Here is a 9,093-nt window from a genome sequence, read left to right as displayed (position 1 = left end):
AACTTTCCCTTCCAATCTTTAATATGAATCTTCTGATGATTTCATTTACCTGCTTTTGTTTCATAGTAATGGCCATTTTGTCTTTGGTATCTTCTTCTAGAGAGGATCATAGATACCACAGTATTAACTCCTGTACTACCAAAAAGCCTCTATGTAACCTACAATATCAAAAGCACACTATTATAGTTACCACTTACTAAGATGAAGTCAAGCTGGGACTATCACAGTCACTGTGAAATTTATAGATAATTATGATGGCACATCTTCTACTGTTCCATATTTTTAGCATTTAGAATAATGTCTAAACCAAAAAGGTACTTGTTAATTATTTGACATCCATTGACTTCCTCTCATAAAGATTATTTTAGCTTCATGGTCTATCTATTTGCATTTTTTAGTCCTTTACCAGGACAATGTCATCCTCGAGCCTATGGAAATTATGCTTTATTGTGTTTTTCTTCTTCTAGGCCATTTATTCAAATGCTTGATGGAAATGACCCCAGATGAAACTGGCAGACTGTGCTATTAGCATTTAGAAAAGTACTCATTTGCTCCTTTTGTTTTCTATTTCTTGGACAACATTCTATTTCTTAGGTTATGGTTAGGGTCTTAGAATTCATTATTAAAACATCCCAATGCTAATTTTTAAAGAAGGCCTTAATTAGGGGAACTTATCAATTTTTGCTAGTCTGAATACAATACATAGTCTAGATTTCACTTGCCCACATGATTATTCTTCAGATTTCTACTATATTAAAATAGGCATTGTGGGAAAAATCCCATTGTCTCTCACTTATTACTTTAGATAAATGAAACTAAGATTAGTCTACTAAACATGGCATTCACAGAAACAACTCAATAGCAGAGGGACAGCATAGCAGGTGCTGTATTTTGGTGGGTGATAATAAATTCAATACCAATGTTTTTGATAATTCTTCAGGAAGAAATATAATCCAAAGGTGTGTCATTTTACACAGATTGAGTAGAAACTGCTACAGAAATGTACAGATTTGAATAGAATTACTCAAAGGCATACAGTACAAAAAAAGAAAGATTGTTAGACAAAAAAGCCAAATGATGAAATATAACCACTGTGCCATCTTGAAATAGCTATGTGCTTTGATTTTTGAAACTTCTATAAAAAAGAAGCCTATAAATATAATACAATGTTCCTGCCTCTTGCATATATATGCTTGACTGTTCTGATATGGGTATGTGTTTATGTGTGTATATATATATATGTTAAAAATTATATACAACTAAAAATTATATATAATTTAAATTATATATTAAATTATTAAAATTATATATATTAGCAAATGTGAATTTATTTTTAAATTTTTTCTTGAAATATAGTTGATTTACAATGTTGTGTTAGTTACAGGTGTACAGCAAAGTGAATCAGTTATATATATTATATATATAGATATATATATATATATTCCTTTTTAGATTCTTTTCTATTGTAAGTTTTTACAAGATATTGAGTATAGTTCCCTGTGCTATACAGTAGGTCCTTGTTGGTTATCTATTTTATATATAGTAGTGTGTATATTTTAATCCCAAACTCCTAATTTATCTCTCCCTCCCCCTTTTCCCCTTTGGTAACCATAAGTTTGTTTTCCATTTCTGTGAGTCTATTTTGTGGGTATAATCTATTCTTTGTATTGAGGGAAAGACAACTTTAAGGGTAACAGGAATTTTTTTTTCTATTATGGGTAATCAGGCCACAGGTTTGCATCAGTAAGCCTTCTGTTGTGCACACTCCCTCTTTCTCTCTCCCATGAACATGTATGCACACACACACACCATCCCCCCCACATACACACTCTGTCTATCATTTGATCTCCACACCCATCCAACCAATCCTACTTGATCCTCAATGTCAGCACTGTAAGTTGGTCTTTTTTTTCTGTCAGGACATCTAACATCATTTCATTTCTAAAGCTTTCCTAGAACTGAATCACTATGTGAATTAATGCTTTGAGGCTCTGTAGGTATGTGTACCTGCAAATCATCTTATTCACCCCAAAAGGTAGATGTTCCTCAACAATTCTTTGAGAAACACCACCATATTCTCTTTATGCACACATCTATTAAATTGTGTCTTTTCAGTGAATTTAAGCCACAGGTGTGGACTTGGAATCTTGCTCCCCACCGCCACCCCCACCCAGGTTGTTTTAACACCACACCCAATATTGTTTTCTGGCTCCTTACCTGCCCTGTTCAGGTCTTCTCGTACATTTCTATGCAAGTGCAAGAAGGGCTGTGAAAACAAATTTTGACACAGTAATGTCTAAATAGGCATTAAACAAGTACTCTCCTTGAACACTGTCTAACTATTTAGTGTACTTTTCAGCTGCCAGAGGAAACCAGGAAACACGACAACATGGTTAGGCATAAACAGGATGTTCTTAAAATAATTGCTCTTCTTTTTAAAAATTGTTATTTTAGAAAATAGGTTTTATAGGAATTATCATGTACTTTTTGTAAGGAAGAATTTAAGACTTTGGAATAAACTAAAGAAACTACTAGATATCCTTTCAGTGGAATGCTGGAGCCTCCAGGAGATTATCTGATTCTGTAAAGGACTCTGCACCTTTCATTGCTTTTGAACTATTTTACAACTCTAAATTGTAGACAGCTGATAACCATATAATAATTCTTCTAATTCTACCCGTGGAAAAAGCCACTTTGGGTCCATTTGTAAGTTAATTTCAACATTCCCTTACTTCATATAAATTAATGGGTCTGACTTCTCCTTTGAAGAAGCTGCAACATTGATCTGGTTCCCTTTTTATTTAATGAATTAAATAAAATCTTTTGATATGTTCATTTTATATCTTTAAGAGAGTCATGATTTTACTATCCTCTCTTAAAATTTCTCTTTTAACTCTACAGTATGGAAATTTAAAATCAAAGTTTAATATTTTAAAAGACTTCTACTGGTGTGGGTGTTTTTCCATCTTAACTGAAATAATATGAAAACTCAGTTGCTACTATCTATTTAATAGCACCATAATTACTACTGTGATTAAACACATATGCACATAAACACACAACAAAACTCTGATTTGGCCTGCTAAGAAGCAAAGAAAAAAATGCATGATTATTATAATAGCTTATTGTGTTTTTTTAAGGAATATAGTGAGTGAGGTGATTCCATACATCCATCTTTGGCTGTTGATATTTTATACATAGGAAACCTACCCAGAGCAAGCCCTCATCCAAAAGTGTCACATGAGATGACTGTTAATAGTGAAGACTGCTTAAGGCAAAACCGTGAGGTGGTGAAGTTTAACTTGACATATCTTGTTTTTATGCAACACCTACTGATCACTTCCTGTCCCCAAGCATATCACTTTTTCTTTCTTTTATTGAAGACATGTTTCCAAGGCCAGTATATATTTGCCTAGGAAAAGTGGAAAACAGAAAGAGTTTGGGCTTTTGTTTGAATCTGGCCTTGGTTCAAATTCCTGCTATGTCAATAGTGACGTGAACTGGGCAACTTAATACATGTTCTGACCTCCAGTTGACAAGGAAGTAACAACTGTCAGAAGAGCATAGTATTAGGTGCTGCTTATATGATGCCTAGCTCAGTATGTATGCATTCCCTTCCTCTTCTCACCCATGATGTTCACAGTTTTATGGAGGGGCAAGCAGCAGATACACTACAGCCATGCCTCATATATATTGTGGGTTCTGTTCCAGACTACCTCAATAAAGTGAATATTGCAATAAAGCAAGTCACATGAATTTTTTGGTTTCCCAGTGTATATAAAAGTTATATTTATACTATATTGTAGTCTTTTAAGTGTGCAATAACATTATGTCTAAAAACATAATGTACATACCTTCGTTAAAAACAATTTTGTTGGAAAAGTGTTGCCAATAGAGTTGTTCAATGAAAGGTTGCCACAAATCTTCAATTTGTAAAAAAAATCTGCAAAACATAATAAAGCAAAGCACAATCAAACAAGGTATGCCTGTAAACGTGGTTTTGTATATGCAAACCTATACGGAAATTCTTGTGAATACTAAAGTTTGACAAACCCTGATCGATTAGAGAGAGGAATAAGAGGAAAATCTATACGCAGGGTTAGGATATATTGAGTTAAACAGGATTGTCTGATTTATGACCATATAGGCACCCAAACCTAAATTTTTCATCCCCTGTCTACATAGCCATTCACATGCTTGTCTTACAGTTTTATCCCATTCTACTTTACCATTAAGCCCCTATCATCTTAATACATGTTCAAATATTTCTTTTAAGAATTAAATGGGTTAATGTATTTGAAAGCACAAGCCCAGGATGTGGCATATGGAAAGTGTTCAATAAAATTTGTTGGATTTGAAACTAAGTCTTGCTTTTTTATTAAATCCACAAGGACACTATTCTTTTTATTTAAATTTTCATTTTATATTGGAGCATAGTTGATTAACAATGTTGTGTTAGTTTCAGGTGTCCAGCAAAGTGATACAGTCATACATATACATGTATCAATTCTTTTTCAAATTCTTTTCCCATTTATGTTATTACAGAATATTGAACAGTGTTCCCTGTGCTATACGGTAGGTCCTTGTTGGTTATCTATTTTAAATATAGCAGTGTATACATGTCAAAAGACACTATTCTTTGAAACAAAGTGGAGTAAAACATGGCCAAATGATTCCTGAATTTCCAGCTTTGGCATTTTCCATCACAGTCCTTCTGAATAGCTAAAAGTCACACACATTCGGGTTTCAGTCTCTAGACCCCTGGCCGGCTCTTAACTGATTGCTGACCAGTCCCACTATGCTTAGTCACTAAGGTATTAAAATAACTGTTAATATATTCTCCCTTCGGGGATCTCTGATCTTAACTGGTGAAAGAGGATCTTATCTCTAGTCTTGAGAGCCCAAGCGGCTGGCAAGAATCTCCCTCTCTCATTTTACTCCTCTCAGGCCTGCCTCTTAGGTTAGTAAATTTTGTGATGGACAAAATACAAAAAGCAAAATGAAGACATGTGTAGATCCCTGACAGTAATGAGCTGCTAGTTAGATGGAAGGCGGGGTTTTTTGAGATTTTTATTTATTTTTTTTGTGAAAGGCAAAATTACTGAAAACATTCTAAGTTTAAATTATTAACCTTAACACTTCTTACTTTTATGGAACACATTCTAAACATCTTCTCAGATCAGATGGAGAGAGAAGTAGGAATATATAATTATTGCTATTTTTAGTATAAAAAGAAACTAAATGGAGGAATGAAAGGATGCTTTAAAGATGTTTTTACTGACTTTATTTTTTATTTATCACATCTTTAAGCAATTCATACCAATGAATCATAAATAAATAAGTTTTTCACGAATGTGTACAAAACTGTACCAACTATTCCCTTTTGGCCTTTAGTCTCAATAGAAATTAATTATTCCAATAATAATTCAAGGAGAGGGGGGTTAAGTAGACTTCATCTTAATATTGTCTTTGGATTCTCAAACATACTGAACTGTTATTCAGAATTTTATCAGAGCTGAGTCCCCTACGTGAGAAAAGCAAAGATTATGTAATCATAGGAGTTCAATTCTTCCCACAGTAGAAGAAAGAACTGTATTTAATTTCTGATCACTCTTTTAATATTCCCCACAGTTCCAAGTACATTGGGAATACAGTGAGATCCTGATTAATAGATCTTTTAGGAATGAAATTCATTTATCAAAAAGTTTAAAAAATAGTTCAACTCAAAAATCAATACATTATTTAATCAAAGTTGCACAATCCACGGGCCTGAGGGTCAAATCCCTGTATAGGTTCTAGTAGCCACCCCCAGCTGAAGGTTCACAAGTTTGAACTAGACAAAGTTGCGATTTCCAAATTTTATCTTCTATTTGTACATTTTCTTGAATCAACTTTTAAAAAACTTCATTGCCTTTTTTATGTTTTCCTCTACTTTTCTAAAATAGGAAAGATTCTGATCTCCTTCATTCAAATACTGACCTTTATTTCCCTTTTATGCCTTTAATTTTTAATTCTATACAATCTATGTTGGACATCTATAAGCAGGTAGACCTTTGGTGGGGCTGACAAGAGTCACTGAATCACATTTGTACACTTAGATATCAATTCCCAGGGGGTTCAGGGAGTAAAAGTGTCTGTTTTCCTTGGGTTTTGAAATTTGGAGTCTTCTTTTCCCACCATAGCTCTATCTTCTTTTTGGATCTATTCTCAGCCTCTTTCCCACTTCCCCTCTGAGCAGGGAGGCAGGGTGGCGAGATGGAAAGAGTTTTGGGAGCCACACAGACCTGGCTTGAGCTGGGTTATGAGACTTGGTTTTTCAGCTGAAAAGAAAACAATACATACTTTCTGGCTTGAGACAGAGGGAATGTATGTAAAGCCTCTGATACATTATAGACACTGAATAAATGTCAGCTGTTATTGCACATAATACAGACACTCCTTTACACAATGTAACCCATCTCTCCACCCTATGATTGCCAACTCATATTTTCTGTTTCCCCAAACACTTGATATTAATTCAATTAGTATTTAATGCAACTTTTCTGAACCCCTAGAAAGTAGTATAATCTAGTAGTATTTTACCCCTGGTAATTAAATTTCTGACCAATAAATATATCTTTGGAATTATCTTTTTCATTAACAGAGACATGAGTATATTCACTATTCTTAAACACTGACTGATTATCTGAATTCAGTAAACAGTAGATTTTACTATCTTCAGGCAGAAGTTGATAAAGTATCTTTTGGGAAGAGAGATGAGAAGAGGTTCTTTTGATCTCGTTCTAGATTATAGAGCCGGAAAAACACACTTTTTCTCCAGATGTAGAAATAGAAGGCTTAGGAGCTGAATTGCCTACACTTGGAAAGCTAGCAGTTCTCAGAAAAAGCCAGGTGATCTGACTCCTTAGTTTGCTCCCAGTGGGAGGGTTGACCACAGGCAAACACTGTGTCTACTGCAGCTAGTTCTTTCCCCGTTTAGTTGTTGGAAGAAAGTTCCCAAGTGTGACCTAGAGATCAAGATGAGGGTAGGCTTTAGGCCATCTCTGATCCTTATCTTTGTTATATGCTCCAAAATTCTGCATAGACATCCTTCACCTCTGAGAATCAGAAATTAATTTCTCTAATTTGGGAAACTAAAGAATTCACTGGTCTCCTTTTTCTCCTTCAGAGCTGTCTGTTTTTGCCTTCTTTCTTCCCTGGCTGCCTTGATTATTCTTTTAGCCAAATGTCATGGCACGTGTGGACACCTGTGGATGTGAGAATGTTCTTTTCTTCTTGTGGCAATGAATGGTTATATTTGCTTTATTTTGATTCTTAGTAGTGGGCTGCCAGGTCTAAACCGTGTTTACATTTTACCTGCAAACTCCCAAGAGAAAGCACAGCTATTTCTTAGGGCAAATGTAGCTGTGTATATATGTTTTCCATTTTTCTATGCACAAAAGGTTATAATGCATTATAAGTTTGACATCTAGCATAAGAAATAAGAATCTCTGTGGTCCACAAAAATATCAAGTGCAATGAAAGAAAGATTACTATGATGTGGAAGACCTAGGTTCTAGTCTTATCTTTTTTTTCTGTGAACTTATTTCTAACATATGGTTTTATATCATTTCTGACATCTTATAACATCTGGGTTTAATCATAAAACAAGTTGACTGGACTCAATAAATTGTTCTCAAACTTGTTCAGACAGCAGTTTCTGTAAATCAGTATAATTTTGAGGAATACGGATCTATTTAATTCCATCAAACTAATGGGTTACAAATTTACAATTAGGTTATATAATAATAAATCACAACCACTAAAAGTATTTAATGCACCCATTCAATTAAGATAACACTTAATAGTAAATGAAGAAACAATGAAATGACCAAAAGTTTATGAAAAACATCATAGGAAAAAACACTTAAAATTCCAAGTATTTTAAATACTGACTAAATATTCTCTTTATATTGGAGAAAATGCCAGAGTCCAACATTAGATTTAAACCCCTTTTCCAATGTGCTGAAGACTAGAATTCTTAAAAAGAACTGTTTAAGAATCTCTGGATGTATCTACAAGCTCTAAGATATCTAAAATACCTCTTGATAAAAGGTTACTTCTTGAGCTTCCCTGGTGGCGCAGTGGTTGAGAGTCCGCCTGCCGATGCAGGGGACACGGTGCGTGCCCCGGTCCGGGAGGATCCCACATGCCACAGAGCGGCTGGGCCTGTGAGCCATGGTCGCTAGGCCTGCACGTCCGGAGCCTGTGCTCCGCAACGGGAGAGGCCACAACAGTGAGAGGCCCGCGTACCCCAAAGAAAAAAAGGTTACTTCTTCTGATTTTAATTGTTTTTCAGTTGCAGATACCAGGTAGGTTTTTTTTTAACTTACTATAAACTCTAACTCACATAGAATAACCATTCAAAACGGAAATTTGTTTCAGGTACAAATTATACTCTAGACCAAAGCTTCTGGAACACAGTGCTTTTTCCAGTGGTACTCCCATGTCTCCATGGAAACACTCCTTCCCACAGAGGAGACCAAAGGTGCACCCCAGGGCCTGGGTATTTTGAGGCCCATTGTAGGTACATGATATCTTTGAAATCTGGATCCTGTCTTTAGAATTATATAAAAAAATTTCATATAAAATTTAAAAAATTACTTAACAGAAAAAAAACAACAACAACCCTACAGTTGGAACTGAGCTCAGATAGCTGTACTCTCTCCTGAGACCCACTGCTCTGTGGGTGGTGGGGGGTAGGGGTGCACATCCTTCGCTTTGCCATCCTCATCATGGCTCATGATTTCTTTTTATCTATCTAGCACAGAACCACCATCAAAATATCACTGCAAGGACAGAGAAAATTTCAGTTGACCTACAATAAAAGCACTGGTTGCCCTGTTACAGACTAATTGCTGTGAGCAGGGAAAATTAAAAGTAAGATTTTGTTAAATGCCAGGTTTTGTGTCCATATTAAACACTAGGCCTGCAGCCATGTGTTGACTCAGCTCCTAAGTGCACGTTACATAATCTCAGGATAGCAGCTTTTAGTGGGAATGGAAATATAATGTAAATTCTTTTAAACAGGAAGGAGACCCTCCTTTGCAATGC

At 35.2% G+C, this 9,093-nt stretch overlaps 1 long non-coding RNA gene across 1 annotated transcript in view; it reads right to left on the bottom strand.

Annotated features, from left to right (window-relative positions):
• Window positions 1-2,219: 2,219 nt before the first annotated feature.
• LOC309822185 overlaps window positions 2,220-9,093 on the bottom strand; it is a 64,036-nt gene continuing 57,162 nt past the window's right edge. Inside the window, exons 2-3 of the long non-coding RNA XR_014296717.1 lie at window positions 3,855-3,943; window positions 2,220-2,266 (exon numbers count right to left, since the gene is read on the bottom strand). This is a non-coding gene — a long non-coding RNA (uncharacterized lncRNA). The remainder of the gene's footprint in view (window positions 2,267-3,854; window positions 3,944-9,093) is intronic.

This window comes from Grampus griseus, assembly GCF_964374135.1.
Source record: "Grampus griseus genome assembly, chromosome: 4".
Classification (NCBI taxonomy): Eukaryota; Metazoa; Chordata; class Mammalia; order Artiodactyla; family Delphinidae; genus Grampus; species Grampus griseus.
Note: the sequence above shows the minus strand (reverse complement) of the source record. Positions and strands in the feature narration are given on the sequence as shown.